The sequence below is a fragment of the Berghia stephanieae genome, chromosome 1 (assembly GCF_034508935.2).
Source record: "Berghia stephanieae isolate SIO BIC M18660-M18661 chromosome 1, UCSD_Bste_1.3, whole genome shotgun sequence".
NCBI lineage: Eukaryota > Metazoa > Mollusca > Gastropoda > Nudibranchia > Aeolidiidae > Berghia > Berghia stephanieae.
Genome location: NC_088360.1, coordinates 107,031,725 through 107,046,724, shown reverse-complemented (window position 1 = coordinate 107,046,724; position 15,000 = coordinate 107,031,725). Strand labels below are relative to the sequence as shown.

Sequence of the window (15,000 nt, the reverse complement as noted above, 5' to 3'; positions counted from 1 at the left end):
TACTACTACTACTACTACTATTATTATTATTATTATTATATATTTATATTATTATATATTATTATTATTATTATTATTATTATTATTATTATTATATTATTATTATTATTATTATTATATTATTATATCATATTATTATTATTATTATTATTATTATTATCTCATTATTATTATTATTTTATTATTATTATTATTATTATTATTTATTATTATTATTATTATTATTATTATTATTATTATATTATTATTATTATTATTATTATTATTATTATTATTATTATTATTATTATTATTATATTATTATTATTATTATTATTATTATTATTATTATTATTATTATGATAATCATTATTATTATTATCATTATCATTATTATTATTATTATTATTATTATTATTATTATTATTATTATTATTATTATTATTATTATATTATTATTATTATTATTATGATAATCATATTATTATTATTATTATTATTATTATTATTATTATTATTATTATTATTATTATTATTTTATTATTATATTATCATTATTGTTATTATTTATTATTATTATTATTATTATGATAATCATTATTATTATTATCATTATCATTATTATTATTATTATTATTATTATTATATATTATTATTATGATAATCATTATTATTATTATCATTATCATTATTATTATTATTATTATTATTATTATTATTATTATTATTATTATTATTATATAATAATAATAATAATAATAATATTATTATCATTATCATTGTTATCATCATTATCATTATTATTGTAATTATTACCATTGTTTTCATCATGATAATCATCATCATTATAAAGTGAGAAACATATTATGGAAATAGAGGGAAGATAATGTGAGAAAGAAGTGGATTGATGGAGATGGAGAGATAAGAGATATAGAGAGTGGAAAGGAGAAGGAGAGGGGGGGGGGGGGGGGGCTTTATATAGTGACAGTTCACAGAGGGAAGAGAGTTGGAGGTGTGAATGAAAAGTGAGAGGGAGAGAGATGTCCATTCGAATATAGAGGGAGGAGAGGGGACAACGAACCACTAGTGGAGTGGGAGCGCGGATATAAATAAATATTTAAATTGAAGAGTGGTTTTCTAAAACTCCGTAACTCTGTTTTTTCCCCATTTTGAGATATTGATGATTATTTCCCCCTAAAACTTCTCATTCCGTCTATTATTTTATCATATTTAAACTTCAAATTCACACAAATCTAGGGAAATTATTTTATCAGTTGATGCTATAAAAATAAAGTTTAGAGGCTACTTTTTAATTTATCTCTTTGAAGGAAAATTTCAAACAGTAGAAAAGTCGACTTAAAGAGTTTTGGAAAACCAGCCTTCAAATACAAAACGGAAGAGACGGAGCGTTGGTTTAAAAATGATTGTTTCCAATGCGAAGTGTCACGGACAAATTCAAAGGAGCTGAAACGATTTTGTTGTAAACTGACTAAACGCTTTTTGCTACATTTTGGCAGCTGCAACAACTTCTATTGGTGCGGCTATGTGGTCTAGTGGTAGGACACTCGCTTTCGGATCGGAAGGTCCTGGGTTCGAGCCTCGCGCTCGGCGCATAGTTGAGTCCTTGGAAAAGGCTCTTTACTCACATTCTCTCACCGTACTCAGGTGTAAAATGAGTACCTGGCCGTTAACAGCGTTGTCTTTGTCCGAAAAATTGTAATATCGCCTGCTAGGCGGCACGTCTCGTCCTAAATGTTAAATGTTGCTGTTGACCAGCGGACCCCTTGTAAAGCGCTTTGAGCACATTTTAGTGGATATTGCGCTATATAACAGCTCAATTTTTAAAAAAATTCAAATTACTAATAGTACTATGATGGTCTGTCCTGCACTAGCAGATTCTAATAGTAGTAAGTCCTTCCGAGTCATTTGGCCCGTGGAGTCGGGAGTTTATCCCGGTTTCTATAGCGTGAAACGGAAAATAGTAATTGCTAGCAACCCTTTGGATAGGACGCTATTCTATCGCAAAGTGCTTTCCGCCAGATCTAACAGACCCAGCTACCCAATCATTGCTGGGTGGTCAGTAAAAATCTCGACTGCACTCGAGGTTGATATCGGTCCCATTGGTTGTGAAGCGAGTGTTCTACCAACTGAGCTATTGGGACCCCCAAGCTAATGGGACCTCCAGCAGCTTCTAATAGTCGCACAAAAATAAACAAGATCACTTGTATAGGGCTATATCCACTAAACGTGCTCAAAGAGCTACACAAGGGGTCCCAAGCAAACAGTAACACTTAACATGTAGGACGAGACATGACATGACGCCTGTTTGGCGAGATTACATTATAATTTCTTTTTTTTTTTTCCATCAGAATCAACGTTGTTCACGGCCAGGTCAGGTACTCACTTCACACCTGAGTACGGTGAGAGGATAAAGTGAGTGAAGAGCCTTTTTCCAATATGCCTCAACTATGCGCCAGTCAGAGCGAGTCTCGAACCCTGGGCCTTCCAGTCCGAAGGTGAGAGCCATACCGCTAGACCTCCTAGCCTTTCAACAATAATATTATTTATCAAGGCTGCGAATGTTACATTAGTGTAATTCCTTTGTTTTTTGTCTGTTTTTAATTTTTTTTTTGTTTGTTTTTAATTTGTGTTTTGTTTGTTTTGAATTTTATATTTTTGTTTTAAAATTAAACTGAAGATTCTACTTCTATCAATTCTTTCATTGTCTTGTTAATTCTTTCCTATGGTTATTTACAAGTAAATAGTTTACACTTTCAGTCACTCATATAAACAGGTCATAATATGTTATACACAATGCAATATTATTATTATAATGCACAATCCCTGGACTCTACAAATTTGAATCCCGTCCCCCCCCCCCCCCCCCCAAAAAAAAAACAAAAAAAAAAAACAAACAAACAAACAAGCAAAAAAATTTTTTTTTTAAAGCAAACAAACCAACGAACGAGCGTCCGCGTTGCGTACTCTTACAAAACACTTGTCTTGACATTGGGCTGGACACAATCTTAATACAAATAAATATCTATCAATTAAAATGGCCACTAAATTGTCAAAAAAAAATATTCCCAAACTGGCACATCTTCCAACTCTCATATTAGCCTGCTTTTTGACAAGATTGAGGCCTCTTAAAAGTTCGCATAAAAAAAAACAGAAAATGTTTTTAAAAAACAAAAACATTTGTGTAGAGTTGCCGACCCACCCGGTAGCCTCGTCACATCATAGCATTCTTCCAGTTTCTAAAAGCATTTCTTTCTTTTAACTCTTTCCTTCCAGCTATTTTTTCTTTTTAGAATTTCCCCCGAACATTCACTCCCACCCAACACAAAAATAGACTTTTCTTACTCAAACAAGAAAGTCACAAGTGCAGTCTATCCAGAATGTTGTTCAGCAAAATGATGTCTACAATACAATGTTTAGTATTTATAGCTGTCGGGAACTGCTTAATACATAATATCTTTATCTTACGGCAGATTCTGCTCCTATTTCAACACCGTTAGATGGATGGATGGATAGATAGATAGATAGATAGATAGAGAGATAGATAGATAGATAGAGAGATAGAGAGATAGATAGATAGATAGATAGATAGATAGATAGATAGATAGATAGATAGATAGATAGATAGATTGGTTTATATATAGAATGTGAGAGATTGAAGAGAACGAGGGAGAGAGAGGGCGAGCGAGAGAGAGGAGAGAGAGAGAGAGAGAGAGAGAGATAGAGAGAGAGAAGAGAAACGAGAGAGAGAGAGAGAGAGAGAGAGAGAGAGAGAGAGAGAGAGAGAGAGAGAGAGAGAGAGAGAGAGAGAGAGAGAGAGAGAAAGAAATCAACGATAACAATATTACGCGAGGTAAACCTATTCACGACAAAGATTTTTGTTTTATTTTTAAACGATGTTTTGTGGGTTTAAAGGTGCCGCATTGTTCAAGTCTGTATTGATTGATCTTGAACACATTTTACAGATTTCTGGATGGACGACAAACAATGGCGTGAACGCTAAGACAACGATTTTGCATTACCAGGAGTGGAACAAAAGAAACAACAAATTTGATGGAATTTGTTTCAAAATCAGAACAATGTTTGTCAAAGTTCCTTGGAGATTAAATCTTTGAAACGTTTTTATTCTGATTCACGAGGGGCCTGATCTTCGATTATTTTATCTGGAAATAACTAACTATAAACAACAAAGGTCAAATGGAATGGAAGCAGCTAGCAAATGATGTGGCCGTTTCGAGTCCTCCCTGTATGTGTCAACAAAACTCGATGAATGAAACTAAAAAAGAGAAATAAGACGGCTTAAAAACGCAATTCTCTCATCTCTCATTACGTCTTTAGTATTTCATTCATCATGTTTTGATGACGAAGGGGTACACCCGAAACGTCCACAGTATATGTCTTTGTTAATTGGCTCGAATTTACCATTCTGTTCCACAATCATTGTGATATCTTTTTTTTTTTTTTTGAGCTTCAAGGAGCAACATGTATTATATCCATTATATCTGATTATGTAATGACTCGAGAAGTGGAGAGTTTATTATTCTTTTATATTGGTGCTCTGAGCTTAGGTAAAATGCTCACAACACCCGCCAGCTGAATATATAAATATATATATATATATATATATATATATATATATATATAAGTCGTAATACATATTATATATATATATATATATATATATATATATATATATATATATAACGAACCACCAAACACAAAACTATTTATAACATTGAACGTGTATAGTCAGATTGGTTGATATAATATAGTGAGAACTAATCACCAAAATCTTTCTCTAGTAGAAAAAAGAGACAGTAAACAATGGCTAGTAGTAGTAGTAGTAGTAGTAGTAGTAGTAGTAGTAGTAGTAGTAGTAGTATTAGTAGTAGTAGTAGTAGTAGTAGTAGTAGTTAGTAGTTAGTAGTAGTAGTAGTAGTAGTAGTAGTAGTAGTAGTAGTAGTAGTAGTAGTAGTAGTAGTAGTAGTAGTAGTAGTAGTAGTAGTAGTAGTAGTAGTAGTAGTAGTAGTAGTAGTAGTAGTAGTAGTAAGTAGTAGTAGTAGTAGTAGTAGTAGTAGTAGTAGAGTAGTAGTAGTAGTAGTAGTAGTAGTAGTAGTAGTAGTAGTAGTAGTAGTAGCAGTAATGTAGTAGTAGTAGTAGTAGTAGTAGTAGTAGTAGTAGTAGTAGTAGCAGTAGTAGTAGTAGTAGTAGTAGTAGTAGTAGTAGTAGTAGTAGTAGTAGTAGTAGTAGTAGTAGTAGTAGTAGTAGTAGTAGTAGCGTATGGCTACATCTCAACAAAGTTAGTCTCCACGCGTAGCCATCATAAACTTATAGATAGAATGAAGTTGACGTCACTTGGGTCTTTGTTATTGTTTTTTGCCATCCACGTTTATGAGTAATTCTCCCTAAACATTATTATCCAGACTATAAAAGTTCAAGGTTTCACAGAATTGTGTGTGTTAGTCCGTTATACTTCCGGATGGCAATGTTGTGAGCGTCTTAGGCAAGCGCATACTATCTTATAGCCTGACACTGTCCAAAAAATGACGCCAAAAGACAATAACAAAGACTTGAGTGACGTCAACTTCGATCTATCTATAGCCTGACACTGACCAAAAAATGACGTCAACAGACAAGTCTTTGGCCACAAAGGAAAACAAATCGTGACTTGTATTCAATAGTTCAACCAATGGAATCACTTGTTTCCATGAGCTCTACTAATGATAACTCACTAGACGCTACACAAACCTAAAGCATGACGTCAAACTGTAAGTCCTAGTTCTAGCGTAGCCATCGTTATGTTATAGCCTGATACTGAAATCCAAAAGGACTGACAGTTTGACGTCATTATTTAGTTTTTGCACCGACTAGTGAGTTGTCGTTAGTAGAGTACATGGAAACAAGTTATTTCATTGGATGAACTATTGAATACAACTCACGATTTGTTTTCTTTTGTGGCAAAAGACTGGCATTTCCACGTCATTTTTTGGTCAGTGTCAGGCTATAGATAGTATGCAGATGACGTCACTCAGGCCTTTGTTATTGTTTTTGCCATCCGCGTTTGTGAGTTGTTCTCACTAAACTGTATTAACCAGACTATAAAAGTTCATGGTTACATAGAGTTTGTGTGTTGGTCCGTTATACTTCCGGATGGCAATGTTGTGAACTCCTTGGCCAAGCGCATTCTATCTATAAACTATACGATGGCTACGGTTCTAGCGTAGCCATCGTTAACATATAGCCTGACACTGGAACCCTCTAGAACATATAGTTTGACATCCTTTTTTATTTTTGTGCAGCGTCTAGTGAGTTTTTGTTCGTAGAGAAAATCGTCACATTCGTTTCGATAAACCAGACACTGTGTTGCAGAGTTCATTTTGCTGATCAATGTTATGCATAGAATGTATCTATTTGTTGCTTTTCTGTTTGAATAAGAAAGAAAAAACGACTTTTGTTTTGGGTGGGTTTGAAATTTTGGGGAAAATTCTGAAAATAACTGGTAAGGAAACAAATTCTCCTAGACTCACATCTCCACAATGAACAATTACCTTGAAGTTAAGACAACGAGTAGGTTTGCGTTTCCAGGAGTGGAACAAGAGAAAAGACAGCAAATTTGATGGAATTGTGTTAAAAATTAGATAGGTGTTTGTCTAACAGGCGTCATATCCCGTCCTACATGTTAAATGTTGCTGTTGAACAGGGACCCCTTGTAAAGCGCTTTGAGCACATTTAGTGGAAATTGCACTATATAAAGCTCAATTTTTAATTTTATTTTTTGAAACTATGCGCCGCCACTCGAGGCAGGAATCAAACCCAGGACTTTCCTATCTGAAGACGAGTGCAGTGTCATACCACAAGACCCCATTACAGCCCGCTCTTCAGACACTGGAGTGGAGACCTGTGGGTGACAAGCTGACAGCAACCCACGTCTCCACTCGAGTCGATCCAATCAATGGGGTGTATGTCTCAATATCCGCGTTACACTTTCGTCGATTTTATTCTTCTTATTTTTTCGTTAACCAGTTAACTGCCATGACTCTGTAAAAATACGTATTTAGAAATTTGGCCAGAAAACTCATCCTCCAAATGCAGATCGATTTATATGACCATCATCTTGGCAAGAATACTCAAACCTGAGACTTCGCGAAGTGAGAAGTTTAAGAGTTCTAGCCAAGATGAGGGTCGTTTAAATCGATCGACATTAGAAGGACTATTTATCTGGCCAAATTTTTAATTACAAGTCTTTCCAGAGTTCGGCTGTTAAATGTTTAACAGGCAAGCAATTATCGGGGCGGTCAGCGACCTGAAAAGTGACTTCGCGATTTGTTGTTTTGTTTTGTTTTGTTTTTCTCCTTACGTACGCAGGCTAATTTTAATAAGTACCAATAACTTACTGCATCTTTTTCCACTTCTAATTATTAATTGCTTGCTACCCTTTGAATAGGACTCTAGTTTATGGCAAACCAATTTTCGTCAGATCTAATAACAAATCCAGCTACCCAATCGCTGCTGGATAGACATGGAGAAGGGGGGAGGGGTCAGAAAAAAATATCAACTGCACCCGGGATCTATCCCGTTTCCCTTTGATTGTGAAGCGAGTGCTCCACCAACTGAGCTATCGGGACCCTCCGCTATAAATATATAGAAATCTAGATAAAACTAAAGTATGTTGCAGATCAAATCATAAGCATTGCCATTTTTTCTGCTTTTCTGAGCCGAATAAAAAAGCAATAAATCGCATCCCTGTATCTTACATCTTCCCTGTCTCTCGATCGATACTTTCGGGCCATTGCTGACTAAAAATCCTCTTTTTCAATTTAATCAGAAATTTTAAAATTTCATTTTGTAAAACAATTTGTGACCCATCGTCTCAAAACGGTATTATGTCGGAACGAACCAGATGTTTAAAAGCCGAATTAAATGTTAAACTGGTCAAAAATATAAATTGTTGGCATTAGCACCCTAAAACATGGTATCCATTCTCCTCAATACATCATACAAATTCAACACAAGTCTGATATCTCTGGCCATGAATTCAATTTTCAACATCTTAACCATCCCGACTTAATACCGTTTTGAGGCGAAAGGTCACATTTGAGCATTTATTAAGCGCAATATCCACTAAACGTGCTTAAAGTGCGGCTATGTCGTCTAGTGGCATGACACTCGCTTACGGATCGGAAAGTCCTGGGTTCGAGCCTTGTGGTCTGCGCATAGTTGAGTCCTTGGAAAAGGCTCTTTACTCACATTCTCTCACCGTTCTCAGGTATAAAATGAGCACCTGGCTGTTAACAGCGGTGTCTTTGTCCGAAAAATTGTAATATCGCCTAACAGGCGGCATGTCCCGTCCTACATGTTAAATGTTACCTTTGACCAGGGACCTCCTGTATATGTAAAGCTCATTGAGCACATTTAGTGGATGTTGTGCTATATAAAGCTCAATTTATTATTTAAAGTGTTTTACAAGGGGTCCCTGCCAGACAGCAACACTTCACATGCAGGACGAGATATTATTATAACGTCTCTTTGTCTCAGACAAAGACAACACTGTTAACGATCAGGTACTCATTTTAGACCTGAGTACGTTGAGAGAATGTGAGTAAAGACTCTTTTCCAAAGTCTGGAACAAGTATCGCTCAAAGCGGGTCTCGAAATCTTGACTTTTCGGTCTGAAGGCGAGTGTGTCAAACCGCTGAACCAGTAAAATCGATACTTTTTATTCTACATGCTGGCTAGAACTTTTTCACATTTCATGTGATCAGAATGTATCAAAGCAAAAGATGATCTGATGTATTATGTTTTTCTCCTCTAGATACACTTTTATGCCTGTCGGAGAAATATTCCATAAGGGCGGTGATGGAGATTATGGCCCACTCTTGTTTCGACATATTAGAACCAGTTGCTATGCGTCATAACGCGGGAAGTGACGTCACGACTGTTGAACCCTATGATATACCAAATATACAACTTCAAAGCCGTTTCAGGTTTAAGATTCTGTGTTGTTTAGGACACCATTTTATAATAGCCGCTGTGAGCCTGGCTAAGAAACTTACAACATTACCACTCGGAGCTATGTGTCGTTTTCAACGTTTATAGATAGAACAAAGATGACGTCACTCAGATCTTTTTTATTGTTATTGCCATCCATGTTTATGAATAATTCTCACTAAACTGTATTAACCAATCTATAAACGTTCAAGGTTACACATTGTTTTGTGTGCTTGTCCGTTATATTTCCGGATGGCAATGTTGTGAGTTTCTTAGCCAAGCGCGAACTATCTATAGACGCTGTGAGCTTGGCTAAGAAACTCACAACATTGCCATCCGAAAGTATAACGGACCAACACACAAAACTATGTGTAACCTTGAACGTTTATAGTCTGGTTATTAGAGTTAAGTGAGAATTATTCATAAACATAGATGACAATAACAATAACAAAGACCTGAGTGACGTCATCTTCTTTCTGTCTATAAACGTGGTCATTAACGTGGATGGCAAAACACAATTACAAAGACCCGAGTGACGTCTACTTCATTGTATCTATATCGCCTATGGAATTATTATTTTGGGGCCAAAAATGAAACAAAGTAGTTTTGTCAAAGTAACCTAGATTGACGGTGATTCTTCCAACTGATTGGCTGCATGGCTGAAGGAGACGGGAGATAAGTATAAGTATAGTGTTATATAGATAGAATGAGCTTGGCCAAGGAGTTCACAACATTGCCATCCGGAAGTATACCGGACCAACACACAAAACGATGTGTAACTATGAACTTTTATAGTCTGATTAATACAGTTTAGTGAGAACAACTCACAAACGCGGATGGCAAAAAAGAATAACAAAGGCCTGTTTGATGTCATCTTCGTTCTATCTATAAAAGAAGCATCAAGAGATGGGAGTTCAAATCCAGAAACATGACGTCATTTTCTAGGTTTTTGCACCGTCTAGTGAATTGTTAGTAGAGTTCAAGGAATCAGGTGATTCCATTGGTTGTCCTATTGAATACAACTCACGATTTGTTTTCTTTTGTGACCAATGACTGTCTTTGGACGTATTTTTTTGGTCATTGTCAGGCGCTTGGCTTAGGAGTTCACAACATTGCCATCCGGAAGTATAACGGACAAAGACACAAAACTTTGTGTAACCATGATCGTTTATAGTCAGGTGAATACATTTTAGTGAGAATTACTCATAAACCCGGATGACAAAAACAATAATAAAGAGCTGCCTGACGTTAACTTCGAACGATCAATAGGTTAACGATGGCTACGGTTCTAGTGTCAGGCTATATGTTTACGATGGCTATGGTTCTAATGTCAAGCTATATTATGTTAACGATGGCTACGGTTCTAGGGTCAGGCTATAATATGTTAACGATGGCCACGGTTCTAGTGTCAGGCTATATGTTTACGATGGCCACGGTTCTAGTGTCAAGCTATATTATGTTAACGATGGCTACGGTTCTAGTGTCAGGCTATAATATGTTAACGATGTCCACGGTTCTAGTGTCAGGCTATATGTTAACGATGGCCACGGTTCTAGTGCGGCTATGTGATCTAGTGGTATGACACTCGCTTTCGGATCGGAAGGCCCTAGGTTCGAGCCTCGCTCGCTCGACCTTTCAGATGCGTTGCCGACGATTCTCTTCCATGTTAAAACAGTTTTTTCGGGGTTTTTTGTTTTGTTTTTAGGGGTTTTTTTCTTGAGAGAGACACACAGAGAGAGAGAGAGAGAGAGAGAGAGAGAGAGAGAGAGAGAGAGAGAGAGAGAGAGAGAGAGAGAGAATGAGAGATTGTGCGGCTATGTGGTCTTCTGGTATGACACTCGCTTTCGGATCGGAAGGAAGTGACGTTACGACTGTTGAAGGGTATTCTGCTTGGGGTCTTGGTTTCTACGTTATGTCATTCTCTGCTCGGGGGATTCATTCACATTATGTGACCTGGCTGACCTTTCAGGTGTGTTGCCGGCGAACCTCTTCCATGTTAATCTGTTTTCAGAACATCTGCGTTATTTTGTGTTCTGTCTTTGGTTTCTAAGGTATGTCATTCTCTGCTTGGGGAATTTATTTATACTGTGACCTTTCAGATGCGTTGCCGACGATTCTCTTCCATGTTAAAACTGTTTAGGTTTTTTTTTTTTGGTTTTTTTTTTTGAGAGAGAGAGAGAGAGAGAGAGAGAAGAGAGAGAGAGAGAGAGAAGAGAGAGAGAGAGAGAGAGAGAGAGAGAGGGAGAGAGGGGGGAGAGAGAGATTGTGCGGCTATGTGGTCTTCTGGTATGAGACTCGCTTTCGGATCGGAAGGTCCTGCGTTCGAGTCTTGGTCGGCGCATAGTTGAGTCCTTCGAAAAGACTCTTTACTCACATTCTCTCACCATACTCAGGTGTAAAACGAGTACCGGGCCGTTAACGGTGCTGACTGTGTCGGGAAATAAAATTGTATTATCCCTTAACAGGCGTCATGTCTCATTCTACATGCTACGTGTTTCTGCTGGTCAGGGACTCCCTGTAAAGCGCTTTGAGCACGTTTTGTGGATATAGCGCTATATAAAATCTCAATTTTAAGTTTTTTTATTTTTTTAAAATCTGTTTTCAGAGCATCTGTCGTATTCTGTGTTTTGTCTTTGGTTTCTAAGGTATTTCATTCTCTGCTTGGGGAATTTATTGATACTGTGTGTGTGGCGTGACCTTTCAGATGTGTTGCCTACCATTCTCCTCCATATTAATCTGTCTTTAATCTTCAGAGCATCTAGAGTATTCTGTGTTTGTGCTTTTCATTGATGCGTACTGTCTTAGGTTTTTAACTCATTCAACCCTAACACCGACTATATCCAAAGTTTACCCAGGTTACTTTTACCCCAAGCCTATTTATTACATTTTTCTTAGTCAAATTATAGGCGTAGTATCAAAGCTAATGTTGTTCGTTTTTACATGTTATTGGTAATTGGATAAAACTATATATGTACCTATAATATGTTCATTTTATATACATTTTTTTCCAATTTTGAAAAGTAGCATAATCTATTGATAGAATGCGTTTGGCCAAGGAGTTCACAACATTGCCATCCGGAAGTATAACGGACCAACACACAAATTCTGTGTAACCATGAATTTTTATAGTCTGGTTAATACAGTTTAGTGAGAGCAACTCACAAACGCGGATGGCAAAAACAATAACAAAGGCCTGAGTGACGTCATCTTCGAACTATCTATAGGATTAAGTGAGTTATGGAAATCCATTCTCTGTCTTCTACGTGATCGCCTTTCTTCTATTTATACAAATCCTGATGTTACCAATAATTGTTCAATTCTGTCACTTCTCCATATATTATTATTATGTCCTGAAAATCATATTTGCCTTCTCCTGGCTGTATCTATCTAACATTTCTCGTTTTTTTCCTATGCGATTTAAATATAACCCATCTTCACTTCTTGGAAAATAAAATAGTGTTGAGTCACGTTGAAATTGGTATTTCCGCGGAAAAAGAAATTATACAGACGTTTATATTGTATTTTTTTTATCAATGGTAAAGGAAAGATTCGATTACTTATTTATTTATGATAAAGGAAAGATTCGATTACTTATTTATTTATGATAAAGGAAAGATTCGATTATTTATTTATTGAACAAATACAACATGCGTTTCCTGTAACACTCGTCACCGGAAATGGACCAAGAAAACATATTTAAACTAGACATGTCCTAAGAGGAAGGGCGTGATTGGTTTATCTCTTAAGTCGATATAATATTATTCTTCCTCTCTAGTCTTGCTCAGCAATGCCTTTGTTAGAAAGATTGCCTCCGTATAGGTTCAATCGAATAAACAGTTTGCATTTTATGATACTTCGAAAAGTCATAGAAAATTGCAAAACAGGGTGCTCCATTTATTCTTAACTTCGTGACGGTCTGAAAAAGCTTGTATGGCAAAAACCTAAATTTTTTAACTTTTCAGAGCCTAAAGAAATATTCAATGTATTATTTTGTAAAAATAAAGCATTTCTCACTGGGTATTCACTTAAAATTGAAATAAGCCCTTGGGCTTTTGTACAGAACCAGTCAAGAGGCAGTCTGGAATTGTAAACAAACAGCTATGCGTTTTCAATTCTATTTGCATTTAGCAATTGCATCTTTTTTAAAAAGAGGGTGGTTATGAAATATCCGGATCGTTTTGAGCTATATGTCGGACGTGACATTTACAATGAATTTGAACTCAAGACAACATTTAATCCTCTCCTTACCAACAATAGCAAAATCGTCACATTCGTTACGATAAACAACCAAGCTTTTTCTTATTCAAATTTCTTTTGTAGACGTCTACATCATAACATTTAAAGAAAATGAACAGTGTGTTGAAGAGCTTGTTTTGCTAAAGAAATTATGTATCGCAAGAAATTTACTGCTATTATGTCTGAGTGATGAAATTCTATTTTGTGATAGTTGGGTTTCAATTTTTGGAGAAAATATTGAAAAAGGCTGGTAAGGAGAGAGTTAATTTGATGATTTTCAACCATTAGAAAATTATATTGTTGTTGTTGTTTTGTTTGATAACTCTTGCGTGACAGCGCGATGGCTTTTGTATCTTCAAAAATATAATTGAGCTTTAAAAAATTGAGCTTTATATAACGCAATATCCACTAAATGTGCTCAGAGCGCTTTACAAGAGGTCACTGGTCAACAGCAACATTTAACATGTAGGACTGGGCATGACGCTTGTTAGGCGATATTACAATTTTTCGGACAAAGACAACGCTGTTAACGGCGAGGTACTCATTTTACACCTGAGTACGGTGAGAGAATGTGAGTAAAGAGCCTTTTTCAAGGACTCAATTTATGAGCCGAGCGCAAGGCTCGAACCCAGGACCTTCCGATCCAAAAGCGAGTGTCATTCCACTAGACCACATAGCGGCACAATAATTGGACATATCTTTAACGCTTAATCAACTAAACGTTGCTCATAGCGTTTTACAAGGCAAGGGGTCCCACCGCAAAACAGCAACACTTAACATGTAGGACTAGACAGTATGCCTGTTTTGGGATGCTACATTTTTTTCTTCTCTCTCCGACAGATACAACGCTGTTGACGGACATGTATTCATTTTACTTTAGAGTATGGTGAGCGAGAGAATGAGAGTAAAGTGCCTTTTCCAAGGACTCAACCATGCGCCGGTCAGAGCCGACTCGAATCCTGCACCTTACGATTCGATGGCGAGTGTCCTACCACAGGAGCACATAGCCGCACACGAAGAAAAGGAAGAAGAGGATAAGGAAGAGGAGGAGGAGGAGGAGGAGGAGGAGGAGGAGGAGGAGGAGGAGAGCAAAGAAAAGGGGGTAGTAAGGCATAACATGGGGCAGCGTGGGGCAGCTGTACGGTACCGATTTCGAATACCTCACCCTAGCTCAATTTGCGGCGATGCACTGCGGCTGATGCAGTCTTCCCTTGGAATAGACCCTAGATTCAAATTTCCCCTATGGGATGATTATATAAAATTTTATTATATTTCTATTTGTATTATGTACAGAATAGCATGTATTGGCCGGCCATGTCACGTGGGGACAAAAAAGATTTCCGAAATCACCCTCATTACCTTATTAGACGCTATTTGATATTCAAATTAATGGACAAAACTTGAATGCCCTGATGAGTTCATCAAGGCCGAAACAAAAATGTAATCTGTATTGTAATCGAGGCTTTTCAAAATTGTCATTTTCCAGTGGAAAAATAATGAATGAAAAAGTGTGTATGAAACAGTGCCAGACAAAGCAGGGGAAACTAAAAGAAGAAGAAAAGACCAACCCTAGAAATCTGCCTATCTCGACTGGGGATCGAACCTGAGATTTCTTTTCCAGTTCAATATAAGGAAGAAGGGTAAAGTGTATTGGTTGTGATAAAAATCCATTTTCCAAGTAAATTGTGACTTCGTGAAAAAAAAAAGTTCAAGAGAAGAATATCAAAACCATATATTTACATTGACCTTAGATCAAGTATATAAAAAAAAAACAAACAA

At 36.4% G+C, this 15,000-nt stretch overlaps 1 protein-coding gene across 4 annotated transcripts in view; it reads right to left on the bottom strand.

Annotated features, from left to right (window-relative positions):
- The window catches only part of LOC144962679 (SCY1-like protein 2), a 296,146-nt gene that overhangs the window by 113,043 nt on the left and 168,103 nt on the right, over window positions 1–15,000 (bottom strand). The window lies entirely within an intron of this gene.